We start from the raw sequence: 20,118 nt of genomic DNA on the forward strand, positions 1-20,118 counted from the left end.
AAGGCGACTCTGCCCGACACTCACCTGATGCCTTCATGCCACTCTCCTGCAGTCCTGCTAATTCCAAACCCCACAGGGCAACCAACATTACACTAAGGTGAGCACATGTCAGGACTCCATGGAGGACACGAGGGAACTAGCAGACACTATCATTGCTTTTCCCACTACCAACAAGCCCATCTCAGACACCTCTTTAAAGGACATGCTTGTCTCCTCCCACAGCTCCCTTCATGCTGACATGATGGAATGCATGAGTAACTTTAAAGCTGAAGTGGGAGAGCTGGGAGGGAGAATTGATCATGTTGAAAAGAAAATGGGCGAATTTGCCTCCTCTTTTAATTCCCCGGTGAACTCACACAATGATCAGTCTGATGAAATAACCTGGCTCAGGGCCAAAGTAGCTGACCTTGAAGAAAGGTCACGCATCAACAGTGTAAAAATTAGAGGAATCCCCGAGGCCATACAGCCTGCGCAATTACAGCAATATGGACTCGACCTCATGAAAACCTTCCTGCTTTCAGTACCCAAATCAGATCTGGTCGTTGATCGAATTCACCTACTACCTAAACCATCCCACATTCCAGACAACGTTCCCAGAAATGTGCTGATGCAAATACATTTTTACAACAAGAAAGAGCAGTTTATGGTGGCTTTCCTTAGAAATTTACAACCCCCTGAAAAGTACTCTAGTATTCAACTGTATGCAGACCTAACACAGTACACCATGCAAAAATGCAAGTCCTTATTACCTGTGACAAAAGCAGTGGGCAACCATAATATTGTGTACCGCTGGGGTTACCCTACAAAGCTAACCATTACTCATGATGGCAATTCATAAGTGATTATGAACCTAGATGAAGGCCTCACGCTGTTCTGCTCATGGGATATTCTACCTGAACAAGCCCCGAGAGCTCTCCCTCCTCAGCTAAGCTGGACATCCAAGACACATGGTAAGTGGTAACGCACAAGAAGAAAAACAAAAAATATAATACTTAAACATCTTGCTCATAAAATGATTATCAAACTACTTGATTCCTAAAGCACTATGAAGCCTATAGTGCACAAACTTTTCCCTTCTGTGTAATGTGCAAAATTGCAGCCACCAGATTCATGTTAGAATCCACCTTTTTACCATGTTGGTCAATTACACAACGTTTGACTCTTTTTTTTTTTATCTTTGCTGTTTTTTCTTTTTCTTATTTTTTACCAGTATGACCTACTTTAGATGGAATACACCTCCACAAAAACTTGTCTACTTATACTAATTAAAACTCTCAAACCTTCAGAATTGGATTCCTCCGGAACTGCCACAGATCCATCAAGGTACAGTCATCATCTCTATTCACCTGTTACTTATGGTTCTTAGAATTGTATCCTTCAATGTTCATGGCCTAAATCATTCAGCTAAAATGGCCTCGGTCTGGAAAGAAGCCTTTAGTCTTCACACTGATCTATTGTGCATACAGGAAACACAATTTTTATTCTCCAACACTCCCCCCTTCTGCCACAAAAAGATTCCCTCACATCCTTATGGCCTTTGCGCTCACAAAACAAAAGGGAGTTCTCATTGCTGTAAGGGATTCTGTTGCCTTCAATCTGCAGGAGGTCCAGGCTGACCTGGAAGGAAGATATATAATCCTAATAGTAGAGTTTAACAACAAGCCCTACACAGCTGGTAATCTGTATGCATTCAACTACCATCAGCTCTGATTTCTAAAGAAACTGTTATGCAAAGTTCATGCAATTACAAATGGTGCAATAGTAATGTGTGGAGACTACAGCCTCTCGGTAGACTACAAGATGGACACCACCTCCAAATCGAAATGCTCCTTGCCAATGCTACAACCGTTACTTCATGCTGAGGATGTTCATTATGTCTGGATGTGTCAATATTCAGATGAAAGCGACTACACCTTCCACTCATCCAGACATAACTCACACACACGCATTGATTTAATACTAGTAGACCAAATGCTTTTGCCAGCAGTTTCCTCCTCCATCATACATAACATCATGTGGTCAGACCACGCACCTGTTTCTACAACTCTGATAGAAGAGCACACTCCGGGCCCTACACACATGTGTGGTGCCCTAATTCCCGGTGGCTTCAAATGCCCCCCCATGTTGCCATCATAACTAACCATTTAAATGAATTCTTATCCTTAAATGTTCAATATGTGTCTAAGGCCGCTACTTTTTGGTGTGCCCACAAGGCTTTTGTTATAAGGAATTATTCTTCAACTGTGCTCATGGATAAAAAGTCAGAGGACACAGAAAATTGATTGTCTCCTTGAGGAAATTAAGGTTCTAGAAACCCTGAATAAAAAAGATGCAGATAAACTCTCTAAACTTTGCTCTCAACTCAGGCTCATGCTCATTGAACAGTATGATAGACATATCCACTCCCTCAAATTGTCTCATTACTCATCTGGAAATCAAGCCGGCAAATTTCTTTCCTAGAGGCTCAAGGAACACATAACCCAAACAAAATTCCCCTACCTATTCAATCCTTCAAATAACAAAAAACTGTTCAACCCAAAGCAAATTTCTTTGCTGAATACTACTCTTCACTATACAATCTTAGAGATGACCCCAACACCCCACAACCCACTGATGATGCCATACAAGATTTCTTGACAGGCCTCAACCTTCCATCCCCCTCACAGGAACAGCTGACGTCTCTCAACGCACCCATCACTGAGCCTGAGATCCTAAACACAAATCACCAGGCCCTGATGGGCTGACGAATGACTACTACAAGGTCTTCCAAAATATACTATCCCCAACATTAAGGTCAGTCTACTCCAAAGCTGTGTCCTCTGCTTCGTTCCCACCTGAAATGCTTAAGGCATATATTGTTACTATTCCCAAACTGGGTAAAGACCCTAACACTCCCTCAAATTTCAGACCCATCTTGCTTGAAAACACAGATGGTAAACTTATTGCCAAGATCATAGCCCATAGACTCCTCCCATCCTTCCATCCCTCATCAAGCCTGACCAAACAGGCTTCACCTCAGGTAGACAGGCATCTGATGCCACCAGGAGAGTCATTAACATCATTAATATGCTAGATCCTGTCGGGTGCTTTCTCTGCTCCTCTCTTTGGATGTGGAGAAGGAATTTGACAGGATTCATTGGGGTTATATGACACACACTCTCCAAAAATGTGGCTTCCCAGGACCAATCCTATCTGCTGTCCTTGCTCTTTATTCATCTCCTTGTGCACAAGTCTTTACATCAAATATACTTTCATTCCCTTTCACCATATCTAATGGCATGATACAGGGGTGCCCCCTGTACCCTTTGATCTTCAACCTCCTCATAGAACCACTGGCTGAGAAGATCAGAACTTAGCAGGCTTCCCCCTTTATGACAGATCCCATGATATAAATCTATTTGCTGATGATATTATTTTATTCATAACCTCCCCCGACAAATCCCTACCCCATACCCATACCACCCTCAATGATTTCAGACAGATTTCCTACTAAAAAGTAAATTTTACAAAATCGCTCATATTGGAACTAGGCCTCCCACTGTCTCGCCAGTCACAACTAAAATCCTTCTTTTCTTACACATGGAACAAATCTAGCATATCATATCTAGAATTTCAATTAACAGCAAACCCCTTGAAACTAGCAGATGCCAACTATCTACCTTTGATAGATGAAATATCTAAAGAAACAAAGAGACTAACTAAAGTTGAACTATCTTAGTTTGGCTGCTTCGCCTCATTTAATGCTTTTACTGCCTCAAATATTATATATTTTCCAAACACTTCCCATCCCACTTCAAAGTAGCCATTTTAGATCCTTAAAATCCCTACTTACACAATTTATTTGGATTTCCAAAAGACCAAGATGCTCTAGAGCTCTACTGACCAATATAGACTTGCTGGGGGCATGGGGCTAATTGATATTCAAGAATATTTTCACGCCACCAATCTCATCCAACTAAAAAGCTGGATTACTCCCTCCCCTGACATTCTATGGAGTGGTATTGAACAGGCCCTAATCCCAACTTCAGACGTATGTTCTCTTCTACTCATTGATGTGTGGAAACCATTCCCCATACAACATCTCTCATTCACTATACAAGCCTCTCTTTTGTCTTACAGAGAACTCTGTAAATTATCACCTCTATTCCCCAAAAAAACAGATGTCCATATACCTATTATTATCCTTGCAAACTCAATCCCAAACATCTCTAGCCTAGATTGGCATACCAAAGGTATGACTTGGATTGCTAACCTATATGACAATGATACCCTCAAATTGTTTAGTGCCCTTAAAAAACAATTCAACCTTTTGCTCACAGATTTCTATAAATACTACCAAATTACCCACCTTCTTAAATTCATAAAAACCCATCTTATAAGCCTCCCAGATCCTTATCCTAGCAAAAATCTGGTATGGATGTTAAAGGGAAAACACCCCTGCCCCCCCAAAAAAAGAAAACAACATGGGGGCTGCCAAAATCCATAGCAGACTCTAATCCTAAAATGGGGTCTAGTATGGATTTTTAAGCTGGACCCCATGCTCTTTTTTGCATTGGGTCGCCATGTAGAAATATAAACCAGAAAGGGGGAATGCCATGGTACTGCTTGTTACTCATTCATAAAAAAAAAAAAGTAAAAAAAAAAACACACACACCATTGAAAAAAAAAAAAAAGACCCAAAGAGTCCTATCCAGCGATGTAGATCCATCATCCATAGCAATAAGCAATGCCCCAATAACCAGCTGGCATGCACATAATGACTTGTGAATGTCAATTCTCTCCTACCAGACTCCTGTCACAGTATTCGCCAATGGTCCTGATTAGAGTTGAGCGGACACCTGGATGTCCGTGTTCGGCGGGTTTGGCCGAACTTGAAAAAAAAGTCCAGGTCCGTGTCCCGGACTTTTGCCGAACTTTTCCCAGACACCGAACCCCATTGAAGTCAATGGGGACCTGAACTTTCAGGCACTAAAATGGCTCTAAAACACCAAAGGAAAGGGCTAGAGTGCTGCAAATGGCAGCAAAACGTAGTTAAGAGCATGGCAAGTGCTCTGCAAACAAATGTGGATAGGGAAATAACTTAAAACAACAAAAAAAAAAAAAAAACAGAAAAATAAAACAATGTTCTTCATCTCTGAAGGACGAGGCCCATATGGAATAGGAGGGAGGTTGAGGTGGTGGTGGATGTGGCGTTGTCATAGGCGTGCGCACAGGGTGTGCCGGGTGTACCTGGGCACACCCTAATCACCTAGAGCACATTAGCATTATCGCTCTGTTTGCCAGTGAGGAGATGGGAAAGATCTCCCTTGGACCTGCTCTGCTCTATTTCACTTTGCCAACAGGGAGAGTAATGTATCAGGGCCATGTACATGTAGGCAAACACATGCATGTGTATTTAAACTTTGGGGTGCAAACCCTAATGCAATAGGCTGCACACACCTATGGGCAGTGTAGGTGGAAGTGGCGGTGGAGGAGGACCAGGGCAGGATTAAGAGCATCATGGGCTTGGTGCTGAGGATTTTGAAGGGCCTTAAGGGCCGTGCCTTGGCATGCACCCAGAGGAGGAAGGGTGCAGCCATGCATGCCTAATTCAACATGGGATGCTGTCTCTGAAGCCCATAAACACATCCATGCATCGGCAACTGTCCCTCCTTGTCCGGCCTTCGTGCTGTGTGGGGAGGTTCTGAGGGAGCTGCCTGGGGAAGTGAGCATAGAAGCCAGACTTCTGTGTTTACAAGTGACAGAAGAGCGGTAACAGTGAATATGGCCAACCCGGGGCCTATATTAAGGTAGGGGCCTGGAGCTGCAGCTCCAATAGCCCCTACGTTAATCTGGCCCTGAGGAGGACGAGGTAGCCAACACTTCTTTTTTTCAGAAATTTTAAATGAGGGTACACCCCAAAAGAGTGAGAAAGAGCAAAAATAGAACAATGGCTGGGTAAGGTCGGTATCCATCGCTATTCTGCACAAGGTACGGAAAAGTCCCGTGGGATCCATGCCTGGTTCATTTTAATGAACGTGAGCTTGTCCACATTGTCTCTGGACAGGCGGCTGCGCTTGTCTGTGATAACGCCCCCAGCCGTGCTAAATACCCGTTCAGATAATACACTGGCTGCAGGGCACGCCAGCACCTCCAAGGCGTAAAGGGCAAGCTCAGGCCATGTGCCCAATTTGGAGACCCAGAAGTTGAAGGGGGCAGACCCGTCATTCACTACATGTAGGCGTGTGCACACATACTGCTCCACCATGTTGGTGAAATGCTGCCTCCTGCTAAGACGTTCCATATGAGCTGCTGGTGCTGCTGTTTGTTTAGCGTGCTGACAAAGCTTTTCCACATTTCGGCCATGCTAACCCTGCCTTCTGAGGTGCTGGCGGTGCCCTGGTTGCGTTGGCGACCTCTTCCTCCTCCTCCTCCTCCTCTGCCTTGTGCTTCCACTGTGGCCCCGCTGTCAGGTGGGAATGCCAGCAGCATCGCGTCTACCAGCGTGCGCTTGTACTCGCGCATCTTGCGATCGCGCTCCAGTGAGTGAATTAAGGACGGTACGTTGTCCTTGTAATGGGGATCCAGCAGTGTGGCCACCTAGTAATCAGCACAAGTTAGAATGTGGGCAACTCGGTGGTCGTTGTGGAGACACTGCAGCATGTAATCGCTCATGTGTGCCAGGCTGCCCAGAGGCAACGAAAGGCTGTCCTCTGTGGGAGGTGTATCGTCTGTGTCCTCTGTATCCCCCCAGCCACGCACCAGTGATGGCCATGAGCTGGCCTGGGTGCCACCCTGCTGTGAACATGGTTCCATCTCCTCCTCCATCTCCTCCTCCTCATCCTCCTCATCCTCCAAAACTGTGCCCCTGCTGGACAATTGTGTCCCTGGCGTTTGTGTGTGCAGGAACCCACCCTTGGAGCCCCTTGCGAATGACTGCCCTGAAAGCCTTGGAAATGTTACCTCTTCATCCTCCTCCTCCTCCTCATCCTGTGCCACATCCTCTTCCATCATCGCCCAAATTGTTTTTTGAAGGAGGCATAGAAGTGGGATAGTTAAGCTGAGAACGGCGTCATCGGCACTGGCCATGTTGGTGGAGTACTCAATACCGCGCAACAAGGCACACAGGTCTCGCATGGAGGCCCAGTTATTGGTGGTGAAGTGGTGCTGTTCCGCAGAGCGACTCACGCGTGCGTGCTGCAGCTGAAACTCCACTATGGCCTGCTTCTGCTCGCACAGTCTTTCCAGCATGTGCAATGTGGAGTTCCACCTTGTGGGCACGTCACATATGAGGTGGTGAGCGGGAAGGCCGAAGTTACGCTGCAGCGCTGACAGGCAAGCAGCAGCAGGGTGAGAACGCCAAAAGTGCGCACAGACGGCCCACACTTTCTGCAGCAGCTCTGACATATCGGGATAATTTTTAAGGAACCTCTGCACCACCAAATTCAGCACATGCGCCAGGCAAGGGATGTGCGTCAAACCGGCTAGGCCCAGAGCTGCTATGAGATTTCACCCGTTATCGCACACCACCAGGCTGGGCTTGAGGCTTGCTGGCAGCAACCACTCATTTGTCTGCTGTTCCATGCTCCTCCACAACTCCTGCGCGGTGTGTGATTTTTCCCCCAAACAGGCAAGTTTTAAAGCTGCCTGCTGTCGTTTACCCCTGGCCAGGCTGAAGTTGGTGGTGAAGGTGTTACGCTGACCGGTTGAGGAGGCGGTAGAGGATGAGGAAGCGGAGTAGGAGGAGTTAGGAACAGGAGGCAAACTGAAGCGCCCTGCAATCCTCGGTGGTGGAAGGACATGCGCCAAATTGCTATCCGCCTCAGGCCCATCCGTCACTGCATTTACCCAGTGTGCCCCTGACCGTGCTTACTGGTCCACGTATCTCAAGAAAAGGAATTCCCCTATTGGTGGGAATTTTCAGGCACTCACATATACATAAATTGATTTTAGAAAAGTTTAAATATTTTATTGAAAAAACAAAATTAACAAAGTAGTATAAAAGGCAAGTAAAATAGGATACATCACATATGCACTTTGAATATCACACCAATTCAGGGTAAAGGCTCCAGACCCGACTAGTTTCGGAGTTAAACAAATACTCCTTCTTCAAGGGGGAGAGAGGAGACCCTGGGTGGTGGTCTGTAGATAATTGATCAAACACAAATCAATCAAATGAACAGAATAATGCAGATATTAATAAAGTACATCAGTTTGTATGAGAAGACTCAAAAAAGTAGTCATAACTTACATTCTATGCAGTGATGGGTAGGACTATATACCTGCCGGTATATGTTAAAAACAGGTGCTGTATACGCTCTACTGAATCCACGGGTTGGCTGTATTGTTGGTATAATTCATATGATGAAACCCTCACATGTGTGTGTTGTGGGGAAAGAGAGTTATGCCAGTATGTGTGGGTAGTCCCCGGAAAACGCCAAGTCAGGACAACTGGATACCAGAAAGTGGCCGATCAGCTGAGGGGGAGAGACATAAAGTCATGAAAAATAGAGAGCTCATTGATTCAATGATGTAAGATGGCCATATTGTTTGTGAAGGGGAGGAAGACAGAAACTCAAGATAAAAAGTTCCATCTTATTGCCAATATAATATTTTGTGCCATATATTTGAAATGGATCACTATCAGTTCTACTCCTGCATACCAGAGAGCAGAGAGAGCTAATTGATTATAAGGAGTCAGTGATTGAACACATAAACCCCTTGAAAAGATATCTATATCTATATCTTTGTTTCTCCCATTCATCAACAATGACCATAAGTATAGACAAATCAACTCCATCAACTGAGAGGAGATTTTTGTTAAGTGTCGACCAAAAAGGAAGAAATACAGATTGTTACCTTGTACAAGATGTTGACCAGCCTAGATCAGACCGGATCCCCTCAGTGTTCTCAGCAAGCAAACAATGGGTTCACTGCCGAGATCAGGGGTTTTATATGTGGAGTCAATTGGACTTCACAGCTGAGTGTACTTATCTGAATTGCTTGAGCCTTTCCTTGTGCTGATCGCCTGATGGGGTTCCTGGTGTGGAGGGGCCGGGCGTTCCCCCGATCCATTGGCCCGGATTGGGGCATGGCGGAAGTGTGGTCGGCTCCTGCGTTCCACCGTCACGTCACCTGACCTGTCAGCGTGGAACGCAGGCGGGGCATTGTGTGAGTCATCGTCTGCAGGTCTCGCAATGCGAGACCTTAGCATGACAGACGACTCATAATGCGGCTCGCCACTAGGTGGCGGCCGCTTACCGTGCCGGGTTGTCTGCTTGGCAAGAATTCACTGGCAACAATGACCACATTCTTCCGTCCTGTAAGGACAGGAAGTAAAAGGCACTGTGTGTAAATTGGGAATTCTCTTATCATTAAATAAGGAAAAAGGAATATAATTCAAAAAGGGATTTCTATTGTAGCCCTGTTAAGGCTAACTTTGCCGATCTCTGGCTTTCTTTGTTTGTTTGCAAAGATGGGAGAAAGGACACAAAATAAGAAAGAAAAAAGACAAAGAAGTTTCTTGTCATTTTGATTACAGTCCATGGAGGTTTAAGATGAGCGCAAGAGCACCTGTTGGGAGATCAGAAACGAGAAACGGAATTACATGCATGCATCAAATATATATATACATTTGTTAATAATAATGTCATCATCACTGACCCCTACTGGTAACAGGCTAGAATGGCAGGATGGTCATTATTAAGGGATAGTATAGAAATTGTCAGCCATGGGGAGGGAAATTTTATTTTTCCATTCCTCCTGAGCTAAAACCTTCTAAGAACGGTTTGAAGGATACCATCTCATTTAGTCCTGGGGGTTCAGTGGCTTTGAGGAGATAGATCCACCGTAGTTCCATTTGCAGGAGGACCTTGTTCCAGTCTCCTCCTCTGGAACTAGGGTGGATCCTGTCTAAGATTAAAAATTTAATTTTCGGAAATTTCCCTGGATGAACAAGTGCCGCGTGCCTCCCGAGAGGTAAATCCGGGTCGCAGGTTTTGATACTTTTGATATGTCTGTTGGCACGTTTAAAAAAATCCAGTTTCGTCTTGCCGACATTAAAACAGCCGCACCCACAGAGTAGTAGGTATACCACTCCGTGAGTGCGGCAGTTGGCGAAGTGTTTAGGCCTGAATACCTGGCCGTTCGGCAAGATAGGATTTTTGGATGTCAGCATGAAACCACAGTATCTGCAGCTGCCGCACATATAAGTGCCCTTATATTTGCACGGGTCTTGTCTTTCTTGGTTTTTGAATTCGCTCTGAACGAGTTTGTCCTTTAGCGCCGGTACCTTCCGATAGGTAAAATGAGGATGTTCTGAGACACATTTGCCTACGATGGGGTCCAGAGTAAGCACATGCCAGTATTTGGATACTATTTTTTTAATTGTTGGATGTTGTTCCGAATATGTTGTTATTATCCTTAAGATTGAGTCATCTTCTTTAATCTCTTTAGGGGATAGTAATTTATTTCTATCACTAGAAATTGCTTTTTTGTAAGCTTTTTTAGGATTGTTTTCGTGTACCCTCTGGCAAGGAGTCTGGTTCTCAAATCGTCTGCTGCTTTGCGAAAGCTTTCTAAGTCTGTGCAATTACGTCTGGCTCTCAGATACTCTCCATATGGTATGGAATGTACCAGAGACCGAGGGTGAAAACTGGATGCATGGAGGATGGTGTTCCCAGCAGTGGCCACTGCGGAGAACACCATCCTCCCCCCTCACCACTTCCACATCCAAAAATGTGACTGTGTCCTTACTGGAATTCATTGTAAAGGTTAAGTTAAAATCATTTCGATTCATCCTGTCTATGCAGTTGGCAAGAAGTTTGGGTGGGCCTTGCCAGATCATGAAGATATCATCTATGTATCGTACCCACATGGTGATGTGGTCCGTATACATAGAAGTAGTCTCGTTGGTGAGAAAGAGTTTCTCCCACTCCCCCAGATACAGATTGGCGTAGGATGGGGCACAACATGTGCCCATCGCTACGCCCTGTATCTGGAGGTAGTGGGAGCCATTAAATGTAAATACATTGTGGTGTAAAATGTATCGCAAGATAGACAGGATGAATTCACCATAGGCGTCGAGGTTGTAGCTAGATGTTAAAGCATGTTGCACAGCTGCTATCCCCCGATCATGGGGGATAGAGCTGTACAGAGCCTCGACGTCAATGGTGACAAGTAAACTGTCTTGTGGGATGTAAACATCCTCGATTCGTTGCAGAAAATGTATGGTGTCACGGATGTGTGAGGGTAGGGCCTTTACAAAAGGTTTGAGGAAGGCATCTACCAATTTGCTGGCGCCACGTATCGGTAGTTAGGTGGACCTTGGCACAGATGGCGTTGCGCAGTGCACACCTGATTTTTTCCCCCACTTGGTTGTGCAGGGAAGGGATGGCTTGCCTGGAAAAGTAGTGGCTGGGCACGACATACTGTGGGACAGCCACCGACATAAGGTTTTTAAAACTGTGCGTCTCCACCAGACGGAATGACAGCATTTCAAAGGCCAAGAATTTTGAAATGCTGGCATTCAGGGCCAGGGATCGCGGGTGGGTAGGGGGGTACTTCCTCTTCCTCTCAAGTGTTTTGGAGATGGAAAGCTGAACGCTTCCACGGGACATTGTGGAGATGGTTGGTGACCCAGGTGGTGGTGTTGCTGACAGATCCTCTGTTTGCGGGGTGGCAGGTGCCGGTATCACTACAGATGTGGATGGAGCGGCCGAGACTGCAGCAGAAGAGGAAGCAGGATGAACCAGAGACGTTTCTTGGTTTTGAAGGTGTCTACTCCACTGCAGCTCGTGCTTTGCACTTAGATGCCTGATCATGCAGGTTGTGCTCAGGTTGAGAAGGTTTATGCCTTGCTTCAGGCTCTGATTGCACAGGGTGCAAACCACTCGTGTCCTGTCATCAGCACATTTTCTAAAGAACTTCCATGCTAGAGAACTCCTTTGAGCTGGCTTTGCTGCGCTCGTTCCCTTGCTGCGTTGGGCAGTAGCAGGCGTAGTGTCTAGGGCACGGCCGCTCCCCTTCTGCACCCTGCTCCCTCTTCTGCTGTGCTGGTGGCTCTGTGCGACCACCGCCTCTTCCTCCAAACTACTCAGGTCACCTGCATGACCTTCATTCCGTGTGGGGTCGAGGACCTCATCGTCCTCCACATCATCTTCCACCCAGTCTTCACCCCTGCCCTCCTTGTCGGTCTCCACAATTCTGAACGCCGCAGCAGTTGGCACCTGCGATGGTCCTTGCATGTACTCATCTTGAGAAATAAGTGGTTGGGCATCGCTGCACTCAATCTCTTCCACTTCTGGGGCAGGGCTAGGTGGATGGCCCTGGGAAACCCTGCTGACAGAGTCCTCAAAAAGAAGAAGAGACTGCTGCATGACTTGGGGCTCAGACTGCTTGCCTGATTTGCAAGGGGGTGAGGTGAAAGATGGTTGGACATCGGCTGCAGGTGCCAACTCTGACCTTTCTGCAGTAGACTGGGTGGGAGACAATGTGAAGGAACTGGAGGCACTGTCAGCAGCAAACCAATCTACTATCGCCTCTACTTCTTCTGGCCTCATCACTTCTAGAGGCGTATGATGCCCTACCAAATACTGCTGCAGGTTCTGTCGCCTACTCACACTTGAGGAAGGTGTTTCACTTGTGCGTGTAGCTGGCACAGATCGACCACGTCCTCTCCTTGCAACAGGAGCTCTACCAGCAGCACCACGACCCAGGCCACGGCCCCTTTTTGACGGTCTCCTCATATTTCTGTAATTTATGATCTTGCCCTGGAAAGGTGTTTATTGAATAGCGGAACAAAACAACAACAGTATCGCACGGGTGTATCTCACAGTCAAATATGCAAACTATGCCGCAATTTAATGTTTTTTTTTCCCAAAAGGGTGTATATTGAATAGCGGAATAGGAAAAAGGATAAAAAACGGTGTATCTCACACGTACAAACACAGACTAGGCCCCCATTAAAATTTTTTGTACCCTAAAGGGAGGATGAGGAAGAGGAGTAGGAGGAGTTGGGAACAGGAGGCAAACTGAAGCGCCCTGCAATCCTTGGCGGTGGAAGGAGATGCGCCAAACAAATGTAAAAGGTGTATTATCTCACACGTACCGATACAGACTATGCCGTAATTTAATTTTTTACACTCCAAAAGGGTGTATATTGAATAGCGGGAATAGGAAAACTTTTATAATACGGTGTATCTCACACGTACAAACACAGACTAGGCCCAGATTACTATTTTTTGTACCCTAAAGGCAGGATGAGGAAGAGGAGTAGGAGGAGTTGGGAACAGGAGGCAAACTGAAGCGCCCTGCAATCCTCGGCGGTAGAAGGAGATGCGCCAAACAAATTTAAAAAGGTGTATTTCACATGTACCGATACAGACTATCCCGCAATTTAATTTTTTACACTCTTAACAGGATGTATATTGAATAGCGGAATAGGACAAATTTTACAAAACGGTGTATCTCACACGTACAAACACGAACTAGGCCCCGATTACAATTTTTTGTACCCTAAAGGCAGGATGAGGAAGAGGAGTAGGAGGAGTTGGGAACAGAAGGCAAACTGAAGCGCCCTGCAATGCTCGGCGGTAGAAGGAGATGCGCCAAACAAATTTAAAAAGGTGTATCTCACATGTACCGATACAGACTATCCCGCAAATTAATGTTTTACACTCTAACAGGGTGTATATTGAATAGCGGAATAGGACAAATTTTACAAAACGGTGTATCTCACACGTACAAACACAAACTAGGCCCCGATTACTATTTTTTGTACCCTAAAGGCACGATGAGGAGTAGGAGGAGTTCGGAACAGGCAGGAGGCAGACTGAAGCACCCTCAAATCCTCGGCAGTATGAGATGCGCCCCAAAAATTGGAAAGGTGTATCTCACACGTACCGACACAGACTATCCCGCAATTTAATTGTTTTTACCCAAAGGTGTAGATTGAATAGCGGAATAGAAAATATGATATCAAAAGGTGTATGTATTTCACATGTACCGACACAGACTATCCCGCAATTTAATTGTTTATACCCAAAGGTTTTGATTGAATAGCGGAATAGAAAATATGATATCAAAAGGTGTATGTATCTCACAAGTACCAACACAGACTATCCCGCAATTTAATTGTTTTTACCCAAAGGTGTAGATTGAATAGCGGAATAGAAAATATGATATCAAAAGGTATATGTATCTCACACGTACCAACACAGACTATCCCGCAATTTAATTGTTTTTACCCAAAGGTGTAGATTGAATAGCGGAATAGAAAATATTATCAAAAAAAAGGTGTATGTATCTCACACGTACAGAACCAGACTAGGCCCCAATTACTATTTTTTGTACCCCCAAAGGCAGGATGAGGAGTAGGAGGAGTTCGGAACAGGCAGCACCCTCAAATCCTCGGAAGTATGAGATGCACCCCAAAAATTGGAAAGGTGTATCTCACACGTACCGACACAGACTATCCCGCAATTTAATTGTTTATACCCAAAGGTTTTGATTGAATAGCGGAATAGAAAATATGATATCAAAAGGTGTATGTATCTCACACGTAGAGACCCAGACTAGGCCCAAATTACTATTTTTTGTCCCCCTAAAGGCAGGATGAGGAGTAGGAGGAGTTCGGAACAGGCAGCACCCTCAAATCCTCGGAAGTATGAGATGCGCCCCAAAAATTGGAAAAGTGACACAGACTATCCCGCAATTTAATTGTTTTTACCCAAAGGTGTAGATTGAAAAGCGGAATAGAAAATATTATCAAAAAAAAGGTGTATGTATCTCACACGTACAGAACCAGAGTAGGCCCCAATTACTATTTTTTGTACCCCCAAAGGCAGGATGAGGAGTAGGAGGAGTTCGGAACAGGCAGCACCCTCAAATCCTCGGAAGTATGAGATGCACCCCAAAAATTGGAAAGGTGTATCTCACACGTACCGACACAGACTATCCCGCAATTTAATTGTTTATACCCAAAGGTTTTGATTGAATAGCAGAATAGAAAATATGATATCAAAAGGTGTATGTATCTCACACGTACAGACCCAGACTAGGCCCAAATTACTATTTTTTGCACCCCCAAAGGCAGGATGAGGAGTAGGAGGAGTTCGGAACAGGCAGCACCCTCAAATCCTTGGAAGTATGAGATGCACCCCAACAATTGGAAAGGTGTATCTCACACGTACCGACACAGACTATCCCGCAATTTAATTGTTTATACCCAAAGGTTTTGATTGAATAGTGGAATAGAAAATATGATATCAAAAGGTGTATGTATCTCACACGTAGAGACCCAGACTAGGCCCAAATTACTATTTTTTGTACCCCCAAAGGCAGGATGAGGAGTAGGAGGAGTTCGGAACAGGCAGCACCCTCAAATCCTTGGAAGTATGAGATGCACCCCAAAAATTGGAAAGGTGTATCTCACATGTACCGACACAGACTATCCCGCAATTTAATTGTTTATACCCAAAGGTTTTGATTGAATAGCGGAATATAAAATATGATATAAAATTGGTGATTTATCAATAGCACATGTGAACAGCAGTGTCTTATATCAGTCAGCTCTGCTGCAGGCTATGGAGGGAAAAAAAAATTTCCCCTTTTAACCACTTGCCGACTGCCTAACGCCGATCTACGTCGGCAGTCAGCCCCTCACAGGCAAAGTGACATAGGGCTACGTCACTAGCTTGTGAGGGTCTAGGGAGCGAGCTCCGGCTCCCGAGTGGTCACGGACCCCCCCGCGCGTGTGACCAGCGGACCCGATGTCCGCCGGTCACTCGGCGATCGGCGGGGGAGAGGGAGAATGTCAGGCAGCTTGTGTAAACAAGCCACCTGTCATTCTCCTCGCTGTAAAGACACTGATCAAACGGATCTAGTATGTAGATACGTTGATCAGTGTCCTTACAGCTCAAGCCACAGCCAATCACAGTAGAAAGCACGCCCCTAGGGATACACACAGCCCCTCCCTCCCAAATAAAGTTAACCCCTTCACAACCAGTGTATTTTTACAGTAACAGTGCATATGTATAGCACTGATTACTGTAGAAATGTCACTGGTAACCCCAAAAGTGTCACAAATGTCAGTCAAGGGTCCGATCTGTCCGCCCCAATGTCGCAGTACCGCAAAAAAAATCGCAGATCGCCGCCATTACGCGTTAAAAAAAAAAACAAAAATGACAAAAATCTTTCCCTTTGTTAGTAAACGCGATAACTTTTGCGCAAACCAATCAAAATACGCTTTTTGCAATTTTTTTTACCAAACATATGTAGCATAAAACAAATTGGCCGAAAATTTTAAAAAATTTTGATTTTTACTTTTTTTTTTGGAGGAATTTAATATAAAAAATGTGAAAAATATTGTTATTTTTGCAAAATTGACGCTCTTTTTTTGTTTATAGCGCGTGATCAAAAAATCGCACAGGTGATCAAATACCACCAAAAGAAAGCTCTGTTTGTGGGAAAAAAAGGACGTCAAATTCGTTTAGGTACAGCGGCGCACGACCGCGCAATTGTCCGTTAAAGTCACGCAGTGCCGAATCGCAAAATACCCCCTGGTCAGGAAGGGGGTAAAATCTTCCGGGGCTTAAGTGGTTAAGTTTGTAATTTTTAACTAGATTAGTACAGACTATGCCACAATTTAATTTTTTTAACCCAAGGGTGTATATTGAATAGTGGAATAGAAAAAAGTGTATAACTTTTGAAATCACTCAATAATAGCACATGTGAACACTGCAGTGTATTATCACAGTCAGCACAGCAGCACTGAAGGAAAAACGCTGCACACAGTGACTGATAAAAAAGACTTTTCTCCCTCCTCCTCAGTGGGCAAAAAAGATTGTGTTCACTGCACCCCACACACAGCAAAATTGATGTGGACCACTGACTAGGGTTGAGCGGACACCTAGATGTTTAAAAAAAAGTCCGGGTCCGTGTCCCGGACTTTTACCGAACTTTTCCCTGACACCGAACCCCATTGAAGTCAATGGGGACCCGAACTTTAAGGCACTAAAATGGCTCTAAAACACCAATGGAAAGGGCTAGAGTGCTGCAAATGGCAGCAAAACGTAGTTAAGAGCATGGCAAGTGCTCTGCAAACAAATGTGGATAGGGAAATAACTTAAAACAACAAAAAAAAAACAGAAAAATAAAACAATGTTCTTCATCTCTGAAGGACGAGGCCCATATGGAGTAGGAGGGAGGTTGAGGTGGTGGTGGATGTGGCGGTGTCATAGGCGTGCGCACAGGGTGTGCCTGGTGTACCTGGGCACACCCTAATCACCTAGGGCACATAGCATTATCGCTCTGTTTGCCAGTGAGGAGATGGGAAAGATCTCCCTCGCACCTGCTCTGCTCTATTTCTCTTTGCCAGCAGGGAGAGTAATTTATCGGGGCCATGTACATGTAGGCAAACACATGCATGTGTATTTCAACTTTGGGGTGCACACCCTAATGCAATAGGCTGCGCACACCTATGGGCGGTGTAGGTGGAAGCGGCGGTGGAGGAGGACCAGGGCCGGATTAAGAGCATCATGGTCTTGGTGCTGAGGATTTTGAAGGGCCCTAAGGGCCGTGCCTTGGCATGCACCCAGAGGAGGAAGGGTGCAGCCATGCATGCCTAATTCAACATGGGATGCTGTCTCTGAAGCCCATAAACACATCCATGCATCGGCAACTGTCCCTCCTTGTCCGGCCTTCGCGCTGTGTGGGGAGGTTCTGAGGGTGCTGCCTGGGGAAGCGAGCATAGAAGCCAGACTTCTGTGTTTACAAGTGACAGAAGAGCGGTCACAGTGAATATGGCCAACCCGGGGCCTATATAAAAGGTAGGGGCCTGCATGGAGCTGCAGCTCCAATAGCCCCTACGTTAATCTGGCCCTGAGGAGGAGGACGAGGTAGCCAACAATGCTTCTTTTCACAAATTTTAAATGAGGGTACACCCCAAAAGAGTGAGAAAGAGCAAAAATGGAACAATGGCTGGGTAAGGTCGGTATCCATTGCTATTCTGCACAAGGTACGTAAAAGTCCCGTGGGATCCATGCCTGGTTCATTTTAATGAACGTGAGCTTGTCCACATTGTCTCTGGACAGGCGGCTGCGCTTGTCTGTTATAACACCCCCAGCCGTGCTAAATACCCGTTCAGATAATACACTGGCTGCAGGGCACGCCAGCACCTCCAAGGCGTAAAGGGCAAGCTCAGGCCATGTGCCCAATTTGGAGACCCAGAAGTTGAAGGGGGCAGACCCCTCATTCACTACATGTAGGCATGTGCACACATACTGCTCCACCATGTTGGTAAAATGCTGCCTCCTGCTAAGACGTTCCATCTGAGCTGCTGGTGCTGCTGTTTGTTGTGGCGTGCTGACAAAGCTTTTCCACATTTCGGCCATGCTAACCCTGCCTTCTGAGGTGCTGGCGGTGCCCTGGTTGAGTTGGCGACCTCCTCCTCCTCCTCCTCTGCCTTGTGCTTCCACTGTGGCCCTGCTGTCTTGCGATCGCGCTCCAGTGAGTGAATTAAGGACGGTACGTTGTCCTTGTAACGGGGATCCAGCAGCGTGGCCACCCAGTAATCAGCACAAGTTAGAATGTGGGCAACTTTGTGGAGACACTGCAGCATGTAATCGCTCATGTGTGCCAGGCTGCCCAGAGGCGACAAAAGGCTGTCCTCTGTGGAAGGTGTATCGTCCGTGTCCTCTGTATCCCCCCAGCCACGCACCAGTGATGGCCATGAGCTGGCCTGGGTGCCACCCTGCTGTGAACATGGTTCCATCTCCTCCTCCAGCTCCTCCTCCTCCTCATCCTCCTCATCCTCCAGAACTGTGCCCCTGCTGGACAATTGTGTCCCTGGCGTTTGTGTGTGCAGGAACCCACCCTCGGAGCCCCTTGCGAATGACTGCCCTGAAAGCCTTTGAAATGTTACCTCTTCATCCTCCTCCTCCTCCTCCTCATCCTGTGCCACATCCTCTTCCATCATCGCCCGAATTGTTTTTCAAGGAGGCATAGAAGTGGGATAGTTAAGCGGAGAACGGCGTCATTGCCACTGGCCATGTTGGTGGAGTACTCAAAACAGCGCAACAAGGCACACAGGTCTCGCATGGAGGCCCAGTTATTGGTGGTGAAGTGGTGCTGTTCCGCAGAGCGACTCACGCGTGCGTGCTGCAGCTGAAACTCCACTATGGCCTGCTGCTGCTCGCACAGTCTTTGCAGCATGTGCAAGGTGGAGTTCCACCTTGTGGGCACGTCACATATGAGGCGGTGAGCGGGAAGGCCGAAGTTACGCTGCAGCCCTGCCAGGCGAGCAGCAGCAGGGTGAGAACGGCCCGCACTTTCTGCAGCAGCTCTGACATATCGGGGTAGTTTTTAAGGAACCTCTGCACCACCAAATTCAGCACATGCGCCAGGCAAGGGATGTGCGTCAAACCGGCTAGGCCCAGAGCTGCTATGAGATTTCGCCCGTTATCGCACACCACCAGGCCGGGCTTGAGGCTCGCTGGCAGCAACCACTCATTTGTCTGCTGTTCCATGCTCCTCCACAACTCCTGCACGGTGTGTGGTTTGTCCCCCAAACAGGCAAGTTGTAAAACTGCCTGCTGTCGTTTAGCCCTGGCCGTGCTGAAGTTGGTGGTGAAGGTATTACGCTGTCCGGATGAGGAGGCGGTAGAGGATGAGGTAGCGGAGTAGGATGAGTTAGGAACAGGAGGCAAACTGAAGCCCCCTGCAATCCTCGGTGGTGGAAGGACATGTGCCAAATTGCTATCCGCCTCAGGCCCATCCGCCACTGCATTTACCCAGTGTGCCGTTAGGGAGATATAACGCCCCTGACCGTGCTTACTGGTCCACGTATCGGTAGTTAGGTGGACCTTAGCACAGATGGCGTTGCGCAGTGCACACCTGATTTTTTCCCCCACTTGGTAGTGCAGGGAAGGGATGGCTTGCCTGGAAAAGTAGTGGCGGCTGGGCACGACGTACTGTGGGACAGCCACCGACATAAGCTTTTTAAAACTGGGCGTCTCCACCAGACGGAATGACAGCATTTCAAAGGCCAATAATTGTGAAATGCTGGCATTCAGGGCCAGGGATCGCGGGTGGGTAGGGGGGTACTTCCTCTTCCTCTCAAGTGTTTGGGAGATGGAAAGC

Source organism: Pelophylax lessonae (assembly GCF_965119305.1).
Source record: "Pelophylax lessonae genome assembly, chromosome: 5".
Taxonomy (NCBI): Eukaryota; Metazoa; Chordata; class Amphibia; order Anura; family Ranidae; genus Pelophylax; species Pelophylax lessonae.